Source organism: Hypanus sabinus, chromosome 18 (assembly GCF_030144855.1).
Source record: "Hypanus sabinus isolate sHypSab1 chromosome 18, sHypSab1.hap1, whole genome shotgun sequence".
Taxonomy (NCBI): Eukaryota; Metazoa; Chordata; class Chondrichthyes; order Myliobatiformes; family Dasyatidae; genus Hypanus; species Hypanus sabinus.
The window spans coordinates 7368722-7385189 of NC_082723.1; positions in this window are offsets into that span (position 1 = coordinate 7368722).

The following is a 16468-nucleotide window of genomic DNA, read 5'->3' on the forward strand; positions in this document are numbered from 1 at the left end:
AGAAGGATATGGAGGCCTATGGTCCCTGTGGAAGTTGTTGGAACTCGGCTGATTAATGCTTTGGTACGGACTAGTTTGTCCGAGTGGCATTTTCCTGTGTTGTAGTGCTCTATGACTCTAATGCCTTCACAACCTCTTCAGCTATACCTTTCTGAACCCTGGGGTGTTCACCTTCTGGTCCAGGAGTCTTATCTACCTCCAAGCCTTTCAGCTTCAAAACACCTTCTCTCCTTGGTAAAAGCATTTATCCTAACTTCTGCCCGAGGTCCTCCTGAATGTTATCCTCCTAAATGGCATTTATGTAATAAATTTAATGACACCATTGTAGTGGGTGACTGCAATCTGCAGGAGAATTGTGGAAGTCAGATTTGTGCCAGATCGCAAGAGAGGGAAAGTATTGAATGCTTACAAAATGTTTTTTTGGAGCGGCTGATTGTTGAGCCTACTCGGGGAACTGCTATCATATATTGGGTCTTGTGTAATAACCCAGATCTTATTCGGGAGGTTAATGTAAACGAACAATTAGAAGGCAGTGATCATAATTTGATCGAATACCTACTACAATTTGAGAGAGAGAAGCATAGGTCACATGCGTATTATCGCAATGGAATAAAGGCAATTAAAGAGGCATGGGAGAGGTGATTCTCCAGGTGTATTAGAGAAGGATACTGGTGGGCATGACGCCAGAGCAGAAATGGCTAAATTTTTTGGGAACAGTTCATAATGTTCAGGATAGATATGTCCCGCAGAGTTAGTTCTCAAGCAGCAGGGCTAAGCTACCATGGCTGATAATGTAAGTTGAGGACTATAAAAATCCAGGTAAGTGCATATAAGGTAGCAAAATTTGAGTAGGAAGTTAGATAATTGGGTAGCTTTTAAAGTCCAGCAACAGGCAACTAAGGAAAAAAGCTATTTGAAGGGGGAAGTTGAAATTTAACAGCAAACTAGACAATAATATAAACTATTATAAAATGTGAAAGAGAGGCAAGAATTGATATTGGACCTCTGGAAAATGATGCTCATGGGGTAGAAATGGTGTAGAGATGGTAGATGAACTTGATAGATACTTTGCATCCATCTTCTCTGTGGAAGACACCACCAGTGTGCCAGAGATCCTTGAGTGTCAGGGAGCAGGAGTGAGTGCCATTCATTCTAACAAACCAGAATATTAGGAGGGACACTGAAAATCTGGTTGAGTGGTGCCACATCAATAACTTCTATTACAAAGGAAAAGTTGCTAGGCAAACTCAGGTTCTTAAAGTGGATACGTCACTTGGACCAGATGGACTATATCCCAGAGTCCTGAGACAGGTTGCTGAAGTGATAACAGATGAATTGGTCACGACGTGTCAAGAATCCCTTGACTCTGGCACGGTCCCAGAAAACAGGAAAATTGCAAGTGTCAATCCATTATTTGAGAAGGGAGGAAGGCAAAAGAAAGCAAATTATAGTCCAGTTAGCCTCATCTCAGTGGCTAGGAAAGCGTTTGAGTCTATTATAACGGATGAGGTTTTGGGATTCTAAGAGAACAATGATAAAATAAGGCAAAACCATCATAGCTTCTGGACCGGGAAATCTTGCCTGACAAATCTGTTAGAGTTCTTTGAGAAAGTCATAAGCAGGATGGACAAACGAGAGGCAGTGGATATCATTTAACTGGACCTTCAGAAGGCTTCTGAGAAGGAGTTATACATGAGACTGCTTCACAGCATAAAAATCAAAAGAAGTGCTGGTCTGGATAGAGGAATCGCTGACCGCCAAGAGGCAGCGAGTGGGCATAAAACGGGCGTTTTCTGATTGGCCAGCAGGGACTAGTGGTCTTAAGGGGTTAGTATTCGGTCCGCTACTTTTCATATTGTTTCTCAATAATTTGGATAATGGAATTGATGGCTTCGTGACAAGGTCTGCGGATGATATAAAGTTAAGTGGAGGCTAGTACTGAGGACGCAATGTGATTGCAGCAGGACACAGAAAAATTTGAAGAATGGGCAAAATGTGACAGATGGAATACAATATTGGGAAATGTACGATAATGAATTTTGGCAAATGGAACAATAGTGAACTATTATCTGATTAGAGAGAAGGTTCAAACAGTAGAACTACAGCAGGAAATATGAGTCCTCGGGAAATCTCTCAGAAGGGTAATTTAGAGGCTGAGCCTGTGGTTAAGAAGGGAAATTCAATGCTGGTACTTATTTAAACTGAAGTAGAATATATAAGCAACAAGATAATACTGGTACTTTATGAGGCACTACTGAGGCCGTACTTAGAGTATTTGGGACCCATATTTCAGAAACAGTGTGTTGTCGTTGGAGAGATTCCCAAGAATGTTCAAGAAAATGATTCCGGGAATGAAGAGGTTAAGAGATGAGCAGCGTTTACCAGCCCTGGGCTGACCCATGTTTAAAAAATGAAGTTCGGGTGGAGTGGGGGTGTGAAATCTCACTTTAATCCACTGGATGTGGAAAGGTCTAGATAGTGTGGTTGAGGAGAAGACTTTTCGTATGGGATAGCCATGACAGAGGACACAGCCTCAAAACTGAGGAGCGACCTTTTAGAATAGTAAAGGAGGAATTTATTTAACAGTGAATCTGTGTACATTTAAGGCAGAAGCTAATAGATTGCTTGTCTGTCAGGGCAATACAGGATATACCAAGGAGGCAGGTGCATGGGGTTGAGTGAGAACCGGGATCAGCCATGATAGTGGGGCGGAGCAGGCTCAGTGGGGCTGAATGGCCTAATTCTGTTCCTACGGCTTATGGTTTTATACTGCTAGTGTCTTACACAGTGGAGGTTGACACAAAACACTTATTACATTCGGCCGCTGTTTCTTTGCTCTATTACTAACTCACCAGCATCATCTTCCAGCGGTATAATATCAACTCTTGCCTCTCTTATACCCCTTATATAGCTGAAGAACTTTTGATACTGGATATTATGGCACTCTTACCTTAGTTTTTCATCTTGTCTCTTCTGTGTCCTTTTTTAAATTGTCTCCTATTGTTTATGTAAAAGCTTTCCAATCCTCTATCTTCCCACTATTTTCTAGCTTTTGCTTTGATCAAAGACAGGAGAAAATCTGTGGATGCTGAAAATCAAAGCAACACATACACAAAATAAAAACTGGAGGAGCCGAGGAGGCCAGGCATCAGCCAGTTGCCGTTTCAGGCCGAGACCCTTGACCAGGACTGGGAAAAGAAGATGTGACGTCAGAGGGACAAGTGTAGGGCTGAAAGGGGTGGAAGATGTGGTAGCTGATAGGTGAAACTGGGAGCGGGGGAGTAGTGAATGCGAAAACTTCTTAGAATATCATTTCCTTAACGGTTTTCGAAAGATAATTGCTAATGCCTCCACATCACCTAATTACAGGAAGGATATTAATAAGTTTGAAAGAGCGCAGAAAAGGTTTACAAGGATGTTGCTGGGACTTGAGAAACTGAGTTACACAGAAAGTTTGAATAGGTTAGGACTTTATTCCCTTAAGCATAGGAGAAGGCAGGGTGATTTGACAGAGGTGTATTAACCTATGATGGGTATGGATACAGTGAATGCAAGTAGGCTTTGTCCACTGAGGCTAGGGGAGAAAAGAAAACCAGAGGTCTTGGGGTAAGGGTGAAAGGGGAAGGGAGGGGCTTCTTTGCGCAGAGAGTGCTGGGAGTGTGGAATGAACTGCCAGAAGAAGTGGTGAATGCGGGCTCACTTTTGAGATTTAAGAAAAGGTTGGACAGGTATATGGATGAGAGGGGTTTGGAGGGATATGGCCCAGATGCAGGTCAGTGGGTCTAGGCAGAAAAATGGTTTGGGACAGCCAAAAAGAGCCAAAAGGCCTGTTTCTGTGCTGTAATGTTCTATGGTTCTATCACTTCAGCCACCTCTTTGAGCTCTCTGGGGTCTACACCATCTGGTCCAGGTGACCTATTTACCTTCTGACATCTCTGTTCACGAGAACCTTCTCCCAAGTAACGTAACTTAACACATTCTGACCACTGACATCTGGGACTTCCATAAAAATAAAATCAGAAATACATAGAATACAAACAAACAACCCAATATATGCAGAAAATGCCAAGGCAAACCAAACACAGTCTAACACATTCGAGGATCCTGCAGCAGTTTAACTCAATCTGATTACTTACAAAGGTACAATCAAGTGGCAAATATCAATCACCAAAATCTTCTTTTAAAATACGCACTCATGAATGACCTCCATCACTTCATAAAGACACCATGAATTCAAGCCGGATCCACTTTTAGAGTCGAACTTTTACAAATTATATGATGATCAATACGTTATTTCAGATAGGACAATCCATAATAACTATCCGGATATCATATTACAGAAGAAACAAGCAGGAACAACTCCCTCAATAAAAGAAACCATTCCGAACACACACGTTCCATAACCAATGGAGCACCTCACCACAGGATTATTTGTGTCATCAGTCAGACAAACAAAAGATTTTCTGTGCCAATCAGCTACCAAATGTTGCTATTCTGTCATTCGTTGACACGCCCCGCTGCTGATTCTCTTCTCCTCATCATACGTTCTAACCCCGATCATCGTCCAGAGCCCAAAAGTCTGCCGCCTCTGGTTTCTGACCATGCTCCATTGAACATCCAACAGATGGTTTCCCATTCTGCTTTCTGTCTGAGGACAGGGGCGTTTTCTAACAACCCTTTAGAAGCAGTGAAAATGAGCCCTGATTAAGGAGGTTAACTACCCATATAATTCCTCCTCAGCCCAAGCCCAGAGATTAGAGGGGCAAAGAACATCTCAGAAAGATCTGCAGTCAGCTCGACTTCTTCATTCTGCAGAAAATTCAATGGCAACTTCTTCAACCACAGAGTGGTGACTGTTTGGTGTCCACCATCACAGGGACAGCGAAAGGTGAACAACAGGGAAGGATTTAAAAGGACTGTCATGGAACAAAACCACCGGCAGGGTCCAGCCGGCCTCAGTTGACTCTCCACTATAGACCAGGTGTGTTATAAATTCACTAAGTACTGGAGACAGAGCTTAAAATAGAACTGATTTATTTGTCTCAGATCCAGAATATTAAACTCCCGTCCCATTAAAGGTGAATATGCAGCAAAGGAAACTCCTCCCATGCCCGGTGACCAGGGGGCAGAACTGGTTGTTGTGAGCAGCAGCAATGGGGATGGACAAATATACAGCAAGCAGCTCACTGATACTTTCTCCCCAGTGTGAACATGATAGTGTGTCACAAGGGTGAATTTTACAGTGTGAGTCCCTTCCCACATTCACAACAGATGCACAGCCTCTCACCAGTGTGAACTCAATGATGCACATTTGGTTGATTTCGCTGAGAGAATCTCTTCCCAATGGTTGAGCAGGTGAACAGCATCTACTCAGTGCAAACTCTCTGATGTGCATTCATATGAGATGACCAAGTGAATCCCTTCCCACAATCTGAGCAGTAGAATGGCCTCTCCCCAGTGTGAAGTAACTGGTGGGCAAATTGGGTGGATGATCGAGTGAATCGCTTTCCAGTCTGAGCAGGTGAATGTATTCTCCCCAGTGTGAGCTCATTGGTGACTCTGTAGGTGGGATGACTGAATTAATCCCTTCCCACAGACTGAGCAGAAGAACAGCCTCTCCTGGGTGTGAACTGACTGATATCTCTGTAGGGTTTGACAGTGATTGAACCTCTTCCCACAATCTGAGCAGGTGAAGTCCCACTCTGAACTGACTGATGATTTAGTGAATCCCTTCCCAGTCTGAGCAGGTGAACGGCCTCTGGCCAGTGTGAACTCTCTGATGTTCCTTCAGTTTAGATGATTCAGTGAATCCCTTCCCACAGTCCAGGCAGGTGAACGACTCTCCCCAGTGTGAACTGACTGGTGTGCTAGTAGTTCAGATGACTCAGTGAACCCCTGCCCACATTCTGAGCAGGTGAACAGCTTCCCCACAGTGTGAACTCGCTGGTGTCTCTGTAAGTTGGATGATCGAGTGAATCTCTTCCCACAGTCTGAGCAGGTGAACGGCCTCTCTCCAGTGTGAACTTGCTGGTGACTCTGCAGGTGGGATGACTGAATGAAGCCCTTCCCACAGACTCAACAGTTGAACAGCCATTCCCCACTGTGAAATCGCTGATGTACCTTCAGTAGAGATGACTTAATAAATCCCTTCCCACAGACTGAGCTGGTGAATGGCAGCTCCCCGTTGTGAACTTGCTGGTGCGCCAATAGTTCGGATGACTGAGTGAATCCCTTCCCACAGCCTGAGCAGGTGAACGGCCGATGCCCGGTGTGAACTCGCTGGTGTCCCTGTAGGGAGAATGACCGAGTGAATCCCTTCCCACAGTCTGAGCAGATGAATGGCCTTTCCCCGGTGTGAACTGACTGGGGTTTCAATATGTCAGATGATTTAGTGAATCGTTTCCCACAGTCGGAACAGATGAACGGCCTCTCTCCAGTGTGAACTCTCTGATGTACCTTCAGATTAGATGAGCAAGTGAATGCCTTCCCACAGTCTGAGCAGGTGAATGGCTGCTTCCCAGTATGAACCCGCTGGTGTTTCTGTAGGTCGGATGAAAGAATGAATCCCTTCCCACACAACAAACAGGTGAACGGCCTATCCCCGGTGTGTACTCGCTGGTGTTGCTGTAGGGTAGATGACCGAGTGAATCGCTTCCCACAGGCTGAGCAGGTGAAATCCCTCTCCCCAGTGTGAACTAACTGGTGTCTCAGTAGCTGAAATGATTTAGTGAATCCCTTCCCACAGTCCGAGCAGGTGAATAGCCTCTCCTCAGTGTGAACACGCTGGTCAGATGACCGAGTGAATCTTTCCCCACAAATTCAGCAGATGACCAGCCACTGCCCAGTGTGGACTGACTGGTGTGACCACAAGAGGGATGACGTCTGAATCACTTCTACCCCACAGAACAGGTGAATGGCCTTGTCCAGTGTAAACTTGTTGCTGTACTTTCAGTTGAAATGACCGAGTGAATCTATTCCCACTGTCTGAGCAGATGAACTGCCACTCCCTTGTGTAAAATGACGGTTGTTCCAGTCGGTCAGATGATTGAGTGAATCACTCCTCAAAGTCTGAGCAGGAAGGATGATTGAATGAATCCCTTGCTCCACTTCTTAAATATCTGGACAGAGACAACAAAGCTGGAGTGTTGTGTTTCGGGATTCCTGGAGACAAATTCCTTCTTGTTTTTAACCTGTAAAAAGATTTACAAAATCCATTGTTCAGTTAAGGACAACATTTCAGATGAGATCACTTTAGTTGCCAAGGTGTGATCTGATATCACACTGTTCCCTTTTTCATTATTTTTTTTTTAGTTTCTACATAGAAGAGTACAAGAAAGTATAAATAAAAGGTCAAAAACTATATAAAAAAAACCTGCATATTACGTTGTATCTATTCATAGTAACGATCTCACTGCCCCATATTCATGTAGGTTAGTCAATAGCTGTATTGAAATATATTAAATTATTACAAAAAAAGAGTCTAATCCCTACCAAGACTAAAGCTGTTTATTAAGGAGAAAAAAAGCAAAATACCTTCTCGTATAATAAAAATTAATAATAGCAACATCTGAATTTAAACAACAAAATGCGAGTTTTGAAAGTTTTGAAAATAATTCAGCAAAGGTCCCCACCAGGTTTGAAAGTGTTGACGAGATTCAGACATTGAACAATAAATCTTCTGTAAATCTAAGCATGACATAAAGTCTCATAATGAGTAGGAGGAAAAATATCTTTCCCTTTAAACAAAAGCACCTTTCTAGGCATAAGAGAGTTATAGGCCAAAATATGTAAATCAGATGTCTTCAGCTTGAGATCTTGTAATAGGTCCGTCAAAGGATTAGGCTTAAAATTGACTTTGAAAACTAAAGAAAAGTTTGAAAAACTTCCTTCCAATATTTTTCAAAAATGGACAAGTCCAAAACATATAAATTCATGAAGCTTCTCCATTATTACATCTATTACAGCAGGGAAATATATCCAAATAAAAACAAGATAGTTTATCTTTAGTCATAGTCTATGTACTACCTTAAATAGTATGAGGGAATGGCCAACACATAGCGATGTGGTATTGACCAATTTAAAAATTACATTCCAAGTTTCATCAGATATTGATGTCTGTAAATCTTGTTCCCAGAGATTCTTAGTTTTGTCTAAAGGAACATTCCTCATCTCAAGTAACACACCATAAATATTAGATATTGAAACTTTATGAAAATGTGTCAAATTAAAAATTATGCCTGGTAAGTTCTTATCTGAGCTTATAGGAAATGTGCGTAAATGAGATCTCAGAAAGTCTCGGGTTTGTAGATATCTAAATAAAGTGAGTTTTGGATCAGCTATATTTAGCTGACAATTGCTCAAATGAAAAAAAAGATTTCCTCCAACAAACGGATCCCAAAAACATCTAATATCCAACCTGTCCCATTCTTTAAATCAGTCATGGAGGGTTTTTTAAAAAAAATAGAATAAATGGGACCAGAAATGGAAAATCTCAATAAAACAAAATGTTTTCTAAATTGAATCCCGATTCTCAGAATATGTTTAACTACTAAATTAAAAGTTAGTTTACTTAAAAATAAAGTGAGGATCCATGAAGAGTAACAGAAAATGTATTAACAGGGTTAGCTTTTAAAGAAACACATACCAGAGAGACTACACAACTAATATAATAAAGCCAAAACGTAAGATGTTGTATATTAACTGCCCAGTAATAGAACCCAAAATTGGGTAAGGCTAAACCTCCAGACTTTTTAGGTTGTTGACAATGAGCTTTAGTTAAACGAGGATGTTTATTTTTCCATATATAGGAGGATAAAATAGATTCAAGAGTATCAAAAATGATTTAGTGATAAAAATGGGTAAGGCCTCATCTATAAATTTAGGCAGAATAATCATTTTAATAGAATTAATTCATGATATTGAATGGGGTGACCAATTTAATGTTACCTTCTTTACGTAGTTCAATAAAGTAAGAAGGTTTTCTTTAAACAGGTGTTTAAAGAAATAATTCACCCTAATGTAGGTTCAATTTATATCCTGTAAACTGGCTAAAACAGGAGAGTAAAGAAAGTACACAAGGAAACGAGGTCTCAACATTAGAGATAAAAAGCAATATATCATCAGTGAGATATTGTGGGTGATACCTCTCCTTAAAATACCACAAATATCATTAGATTCTCGAAAAGCAGCGGCAAGAGGTTTTAAAGCGAGATCAAAAAGCAAAGGACTCAACGGACAACCTTGTCTGGTTTCAATGGTTTGGAATTTTGAAAGTTAGTAAGAACTCAAGCAGAAGGAGATAAATAAAGTGATTTAATCCATTGAATAAAATCTGGTCGAAAATCAATTTTTTCTAAGGTTTTAAATAAATAATTCCATTCAACCTGATTGAAAGCCTTCTCATCATCTAAGGATATCGCACTTTCTGATATCTCCTGAGAAGGAGAGTAAATAATATTTAATATTCTGCATATATTAAAATGGAAAAATCAGGTTTTAATAAACCCAGTCTGATGATTTGTAATAATAGAAGGTACATATTTTCAATCCTATGAGCCAGAACTTTAGAAAGAATTTTAATTTCAACATCGAGTAATGAAATTGGCCTGGATGAAGAGCATTCAGTTAGGTCTTTGTTCATTTTTAGGATAAGCTAATTAGAAGCTGCACAAAAAGACTGAGGAAAACTACCCAATTTGAAAGAGTCCAAGAAGTGTAACTGTGGTATAATTAATGTAGAAAAAATCTTATAAAATTCTACAGAAAATCCATCTGGACCCGAGGCCTTCCCCGAGTGTAATAAACGTATAAGTTCGGCGATTTCCTTGTAAGAAATAGGTTGATCCATCTATTTGTAATTACCTGCAGAAAATTCTGGGATATTTAATTGATGTACAAAATTTTTCATTACAGTATCATTAGGCGAATCAAAACTATAAAGTTTAGAATAGAATTCTCTACAGGTATCATTTATTTCAATGTAATCAGTTGTCCTATCACCATTAGTTTTGCAATTTTTTAAAATCTGTCATTTAGCTACAGAAGTCTTGAATTGGTTGGCCAATATTTTGCCTGAGTTATCTCGGTGAATGTAAAATTCAGTTTTATCTTTAAGAAGCTGAATTTCAAATGGACATGTTAACAAAAGATTTACTTCTTAAATATTAGGACAGAAATAGCAAAACCGGAGTGTTGTTTTTGAGATTCCCAAATGAAGATTCCTTGTTATTTTTCACCTGAATAAAGATTTACAAAATCCATCAAAGGGTGTAGGACAACATTTCAGGTGATATCTCTTGAGTTGCAAAGCTGTGATCTGATATCACACTGTTACAGTGAGGTTCAACCCAAGTTGGAGAGAGAAATCACCTTCTAACTGAGCACAATGCTGGTATCTGGAGTGAACATCAAACTCTCTGATGCTCTTCCTGTCTCTGTAAGAATGGGGCATTTCTGCCATCTCCAATCTGTGACTTGCCTCAGTTTCGCTCTCTCCATTGGAATTATTCCGTTTCCACTGAGCTGTATTGGTGCCTGACCCCACAGTAACTGAAACACTCTCACGCAAATAGTCTTTGTTGATGTACAGCTGGGATTTTCTTTTATGTACTGTTAAGTTAGAGTGCCACAGTTTTAAAACCATGTAAACGTTTCTGCCCAGACGAATGGTTGCTTGGCACAGCCGTTAAAAGGAATCAGAGTGAATATCAGTATTATTTCAGGTTCTTGTCACAGTCATAGAAAAGTACAACACAGAAACAGATCCTTTGGCCCATTCAGTTTGTGTTGAACTATTTAAACTGCCCGCTCCCATACCCCTATCATCCAGGTTCCTATACAAACCTCTTAACTACTCTAAAAGGTCGCTCCTCAGTTTTGAGGTTGTGCCCTCTGTTACCCCCACCATAAGAAAAGTCCTCTTCTCATCCACCTTTCCACATTTGGTGTGTTTCAGTGAGATTTAACACCCCCCCCCCCCCCACACATTTATTAAATATAGATCAGTGCAGGAGAACAGGCCTAAGGCTGGTAAATCCTCCTTCATAACCCCTTCGTTCCTGGAATAATCTTCTTGAACATCCTCTGGACTCTCTCCAACGACAACATACCTTTTCTGAGATACGGGTCCCAAATGTGGCCTAAGTAGTGTCTTAGAAAGTATCAGCATTATCTCCTTGCTTATATATTCTACTTCACTTTAAATAAATGTCAGTGTTGCATTTGCATTCATATCACCGACTTAACCTGTAAATTAACCTTCTGGGGGTCTTGCCCGAGGACTCATATTTCCTTCCGTATTTCAGTTGTTTGAACCTTCTCCCCAGTCAGATAATAGTTCACTATTGTTGCCAATATTGTATTCCATCTGCCATTTTTTTGCCCAATCTTCATTTTTTTCTGTGTCCTGCTGCTATCACATTGCTTCCTCAGCACTACCAATGCCTCCGCCTACCTTTGTATCATCCGCAAACCTTGTCACAAAGCCATCAGTTCCATTATCCAAATCATTGGCAAACAATGTGAAAAGTAGCGGACCGAATACTGACCCCGAAGACCACTGGTCACTGCTAGCCAATCAGAAACGGTTCCTGTTATTCCCACTCGCTGTCTCTTGGCTGTCAGCCATTCCTCCTATCCAGGCCAGTATTTCTTCTGATTTTTACCCTGTTAAGCAGTCTCATGTGTGACACCTTATCAAAGGCTTTTCTGAAAATCCAACTAAATGTATCCGCCACCTCTCGTTTGTCCATCCTGCTTATGACTTCCTCGAAGAACTCTAACAGATATGTCAGGCAAGATTTCCCGGTCCAAAAGCTGTGCTGGTTTTGTCTTATTTTATCATTGTTCTCCTCGTACCCGAAAACCTCATCTGTTATTATAGATTCCAAAACTTTCCCAGCCACTGACGTTAGGCTATCTGGACTATAATTTGTGTTATTTTCCCTTCCACCCTTCTCAAAGAGTGGATTGATGTTTACAATCTTCCCGTCCTCCAGGACCAGGTCAGAATCAAGTGATTCATGACAGGTCATGAACAATGCATCCATTATCTCTTCAGCAACCTCTCTCCGGTCTTTGGGATGTAGTCCGTCTGGTTCAGGTGACTTATCCACCTTAAGAACATGAGTTTGCCTAGCATGTTTTCTTTTGTAATAGCAATGGCACTCACTCCTGCTCCCTGACACTCACGGATCTCTGGCACACTGTTGCTGTCTTCCACAGAGAAGATGGATGCAAAGTTCCTATCAAGTTTTTCTACCATCTCTTCCCCATTTCTACCCCGTGAGCATCATTTTCCAGAGGTCCAATATCAACTCACGCCTCACTTTAGCATTTGTTATAATGGCGCATATTATTGTCTAGTTTGCTCTCATATTTCACCTTTCCCCTTCATACAGCTTTTTTTTAGTTGTCTATTGTTGGATTTTAAAAGCCTCCCAATTATCTAACTTCCGACTCACTTTTCCTACCTTATATGCAATTACATGGATTTTTATACAGTCCTTAACTTACATCGTCAGCCACGGTATCTTAGCCTTTCTGTTTGAGAACTACTTCTGCTGGACATATCTATGCTCTACATTACCAACTATTCTCAGAAACCTCAGTTACTTCTGCTCTGGTGTCATTGCCATCAGTATCCTTCTACAATCCACCTGTGGAATCACCTGTCGTGCCTCTGTAACTCCCTTTGCTCCATTGCGATACTACGCGTCTGACCTGTGCTTCTCCCTCACAGATTACAGTAGGAATTCCATCATTTTATGATAACTGCGTTCTAACGGTTCCTTCGTATTAACCTCGCAATAAGTTCTGAGTTATTACACAAAACCCAATCTAAGATAACAGTTCCCCGAATCACTAGATTTTTGGAATGGTTCTGGCTGACTAGAAAGTTGCAAGTGTCACTCCACTCTTTAAGGAGGCAGAAGTAAGGAAATGATAGGACAGTTAGTCTGACCTCAGTGGTGAGGAAGATGTTAGAGTGTATCAAGGATGAGTTTTCTGAGTACTGTAATTGGGGACGCATGATGAAGTAGGACAGTCAGCAGGATTCCTTTAGAAGAAATCTTGTATGACAAATCGCTTGGAATACTTTGAGGAAATAACAGGCAGGATAGACAAAGCAGAGCTAATGGATGTTGTTTGCTTGCATTTAACAAGGTACCCCATTCAAGGCTTATTGAGAGAGTAAGAAGGCATTCGATCCATTGGGACGTTGTTCTGTGCTTCCAGAGCTGGCTTGCCCAGAGAAGGCAAAGTGTGGTTGTAGATGGGTCATATTCTGCATGGAGGACAGTGACCAGTGGTGTGCCTTGGGGATCTGTTCTGGGACCCCTACTCTTTGTGATTTTTATAATTGTCCTGGATGAGGAAGTAGAGGGATGGGTTAGTAAATTTGCTGTTGACACTGAGGTTGGAAGTTTCGTGGATAGTGTGGAGGGCTGTCAGAGGCTACAGCGGGATATTGATAGGATGCAAACCTGTGCTGAAAAGTGGCAGAAGGATTGTGCCAGATGACTGCCCAGATGAGTGTGAGGGCGTTCATTTTGTTAGGTCAAATATGATTGCAGAATTTAGTATTAATGGTAAGATTCTTGGCAGTGTGGAGCATCAGAGGGATCTTGGGGTCCAAGTCAATAGGACACTCAAGGCTGCTATGCAGGTTGACTTCGTGGTTAAGAAGTGCTTTGGCCTTTGTGGGATTGAGTTTAAGAGCCGAGAGGTAATGATGCAGCTATATATGACCTTGGTCAGACCCCACTTGTAGTAATTTTCTAAATTCTGGTCACCTCACTACAGGAAAGATTTGGAAACCATATAAAGAGTGCAGAGAGGATATACAAGATGTTGCCTGGATTGGGGAGCATGCCTTATGGGAATAGGTTGAGTGAACTCGGCCATTTTTCCTCGGAGCGACGGAGGATGAGAAGTGACCGGAGAGAGGTTAATAAGATTATGACAGGCATTGATCGTGTGGACAGAGTCAGGCTTTTCCCCAGGGCTAAAATGGCTAACACTAGAGGGCACAGATTTAAGGTGCTTGAAAGTAGGTACAGAGGAGATGTCAGGGGTATATTTTTTACGCAGGGAGTAGTGAGTGAGTGGAATGGACTGCCAGCGGCAGTGGCTGAGGCAGACACGATAGTGTCTTTTAAGATTCTCCTGCATAGGTACATGGAGCTTAGAAAAAGAGAAGACTATAGGTAAGCCTAAGCAGTTCTAGGTTAGGGGTATGTTCAGCACAGCTTCATGGGCCAAAGGGTCGGTATTTTGTTGCAGGTTATCTGTGTATATTAGCTGCTGCACATTATGCTTTTTAACAAGATCACAGCTCATGGAATTACTGGAAAGATTCTTGTATGGATCGAAGACTGTCTGACTGACAAGGGAGAAAGAGTCAGAATAATGTGGGCAATTCTGTTCTGCTGTCAGTAACCAATGGTGTTCCGTAGGGGTCAGTATTGAGACCGCATCTTTTCATATTAAATCTTAATGATATGGATGACGGAATTGATACCTTGGTGACGAACTTTGCAGTTGATCCAGAGATAGGTACGGGACAGGTAGCTTAGAGCAACGCGGGAGTCTGCAGATGGACCTCGATAGGTTTGGAGAACAGGGAACGGAGTAGCAGATGAAATACAGTGTATGCTAGTGTACCGTCATCAAAAATTGGTAGAAGGAATAAGGGCATAGATAAAAATAAATGGGAGAAAATTCTAAAATCGGAGAGGCATATGTACTTGGGAGTCATTCAGCAGGAGTCCCTAAAGGTTTGCTTGCGAATTTGAGTTAATTAAGGGTGACAACTGTAATGTTCAGCACGGACTAGAAGCGCTGAGATGGCCTGTTTCCGTGCTGTAATTGTTATATGGTTACAAGAGCAAGGATGTGATACTGTAGATTTATAACACATGGTCAGATCGCTCTTGGTGTATTGTAAGCAGCTTCTGACCGGTTATCTAAGAAAAAAGACGTGCTCGTGTTGGAGAGTGTCCGGAGGAGGTTCACGAGAAAGATTCCAGGAACGAAAGGATTAATGTATGAGGAGCGTTAGACGGCTTTGACTTTGTATTTGCTGGTATGGAAGAAAGAGAGGGAATCTCATTGACACCTATTAAATATTGAAAGGCCTTGACAGAGTGGCTATGAAGGTGATGCAGCCTATATTGTGTGAGTCTGGGATCAGCGGGTATTGTTAGGGTCTCTGTGCCCGTCTGTTCTACCATAGGAGAGAGGATGTCAAGCTAGAGAGCAGAGGAGATTTCCGAGAACGGTGCTGGTACTCAAGGGATTGAGTTCTGGAGAGAAGTTGGGCAGGTTGGGAGGTCAGACAGTGAAGTGCAGGAAATTGAGGCTGAACTTGTGCAGGTCTTCCAAACTTTGAGCGTACAGAAATGGGGAATGTGCGCAGTCCTTTTCCCCACTTTTGTGGGATCGGCAACCAGAGGGCACCAGTTTAAGATGAGAGAGGATGGATTAAATAGGGATCCCAGGGGAAAATTGTTACTCCGCTCTCTCCATCCAGTTCATTGATTAACATGATGACTGCACTCTCAGATTGGGGGAGCAACTCCTCATATTACATCCGGGTAGTTTACAACCTGATGGCATGAACATTGATATCTTTAACATCTACCTCCACCTTTTTTCATTAACCCACACACACATCCCCTGCATTCTGTCTCCCCACTTCTCTCTTCTCCACTGTGGATCGTCTCCCTCTAGTTCCTCTTTTACTTCTTTTTCCCCCCATTGTCACCTCTCCTATCCAATCAGATTCCTTCTTTTCAGCCCATTGCATTTTCCACCTACCACTTCACAGTGTCTCACTTCATCTCCCAATCACTCAGCTTCAGTCATATCTGGCTTCACCTATCATCTACCAGCTTGGACTCTTTCCACTCCGCACACCATCTTCTTCCGGCTCCTCCCCACTTCCAGTCCTGATGAAGAGTCTCGGCAGGAGATCTCTGTTTTGCCTTATCCCCCTCTATAGAAGCTACCTGACCACCTGAATTCCTCCAAAATTATGTGCATGTTACTCTGCATCTCCAATATCTGCAGAATCTCATCGGGACACAGTGCAGAATGCAGAGGCTACATCGGGTCTCACTGATGTCGAGGAGGCCACAGCTGGAAGACTGGAAACAGTAGATGACCCCAACAGGCACGATGTTGAAGAGTTGCCTCATGTGCTAGGACCGTTTGGGACCCTGACTAGTGATGAGGAGAATGGTTAGGGACAGGTCTCGCACTTTATCCACTTGCAGAGACGGTTTCCAGCAGCCTACATCGCTCTTTACTGCTGTAAAATTCTCTTTTGTGGACCACACTGCCACCTGGTGGCAATCCGCCGCAATTACGCTGGAAGACGGAAACGATGTTGAAGAGTTGCCTCATTTGGAAGGACTGTTTGGGAGCCTGACAAGTGGTGGGGAGAGTGGTTTGGGGCAGGTCTTGC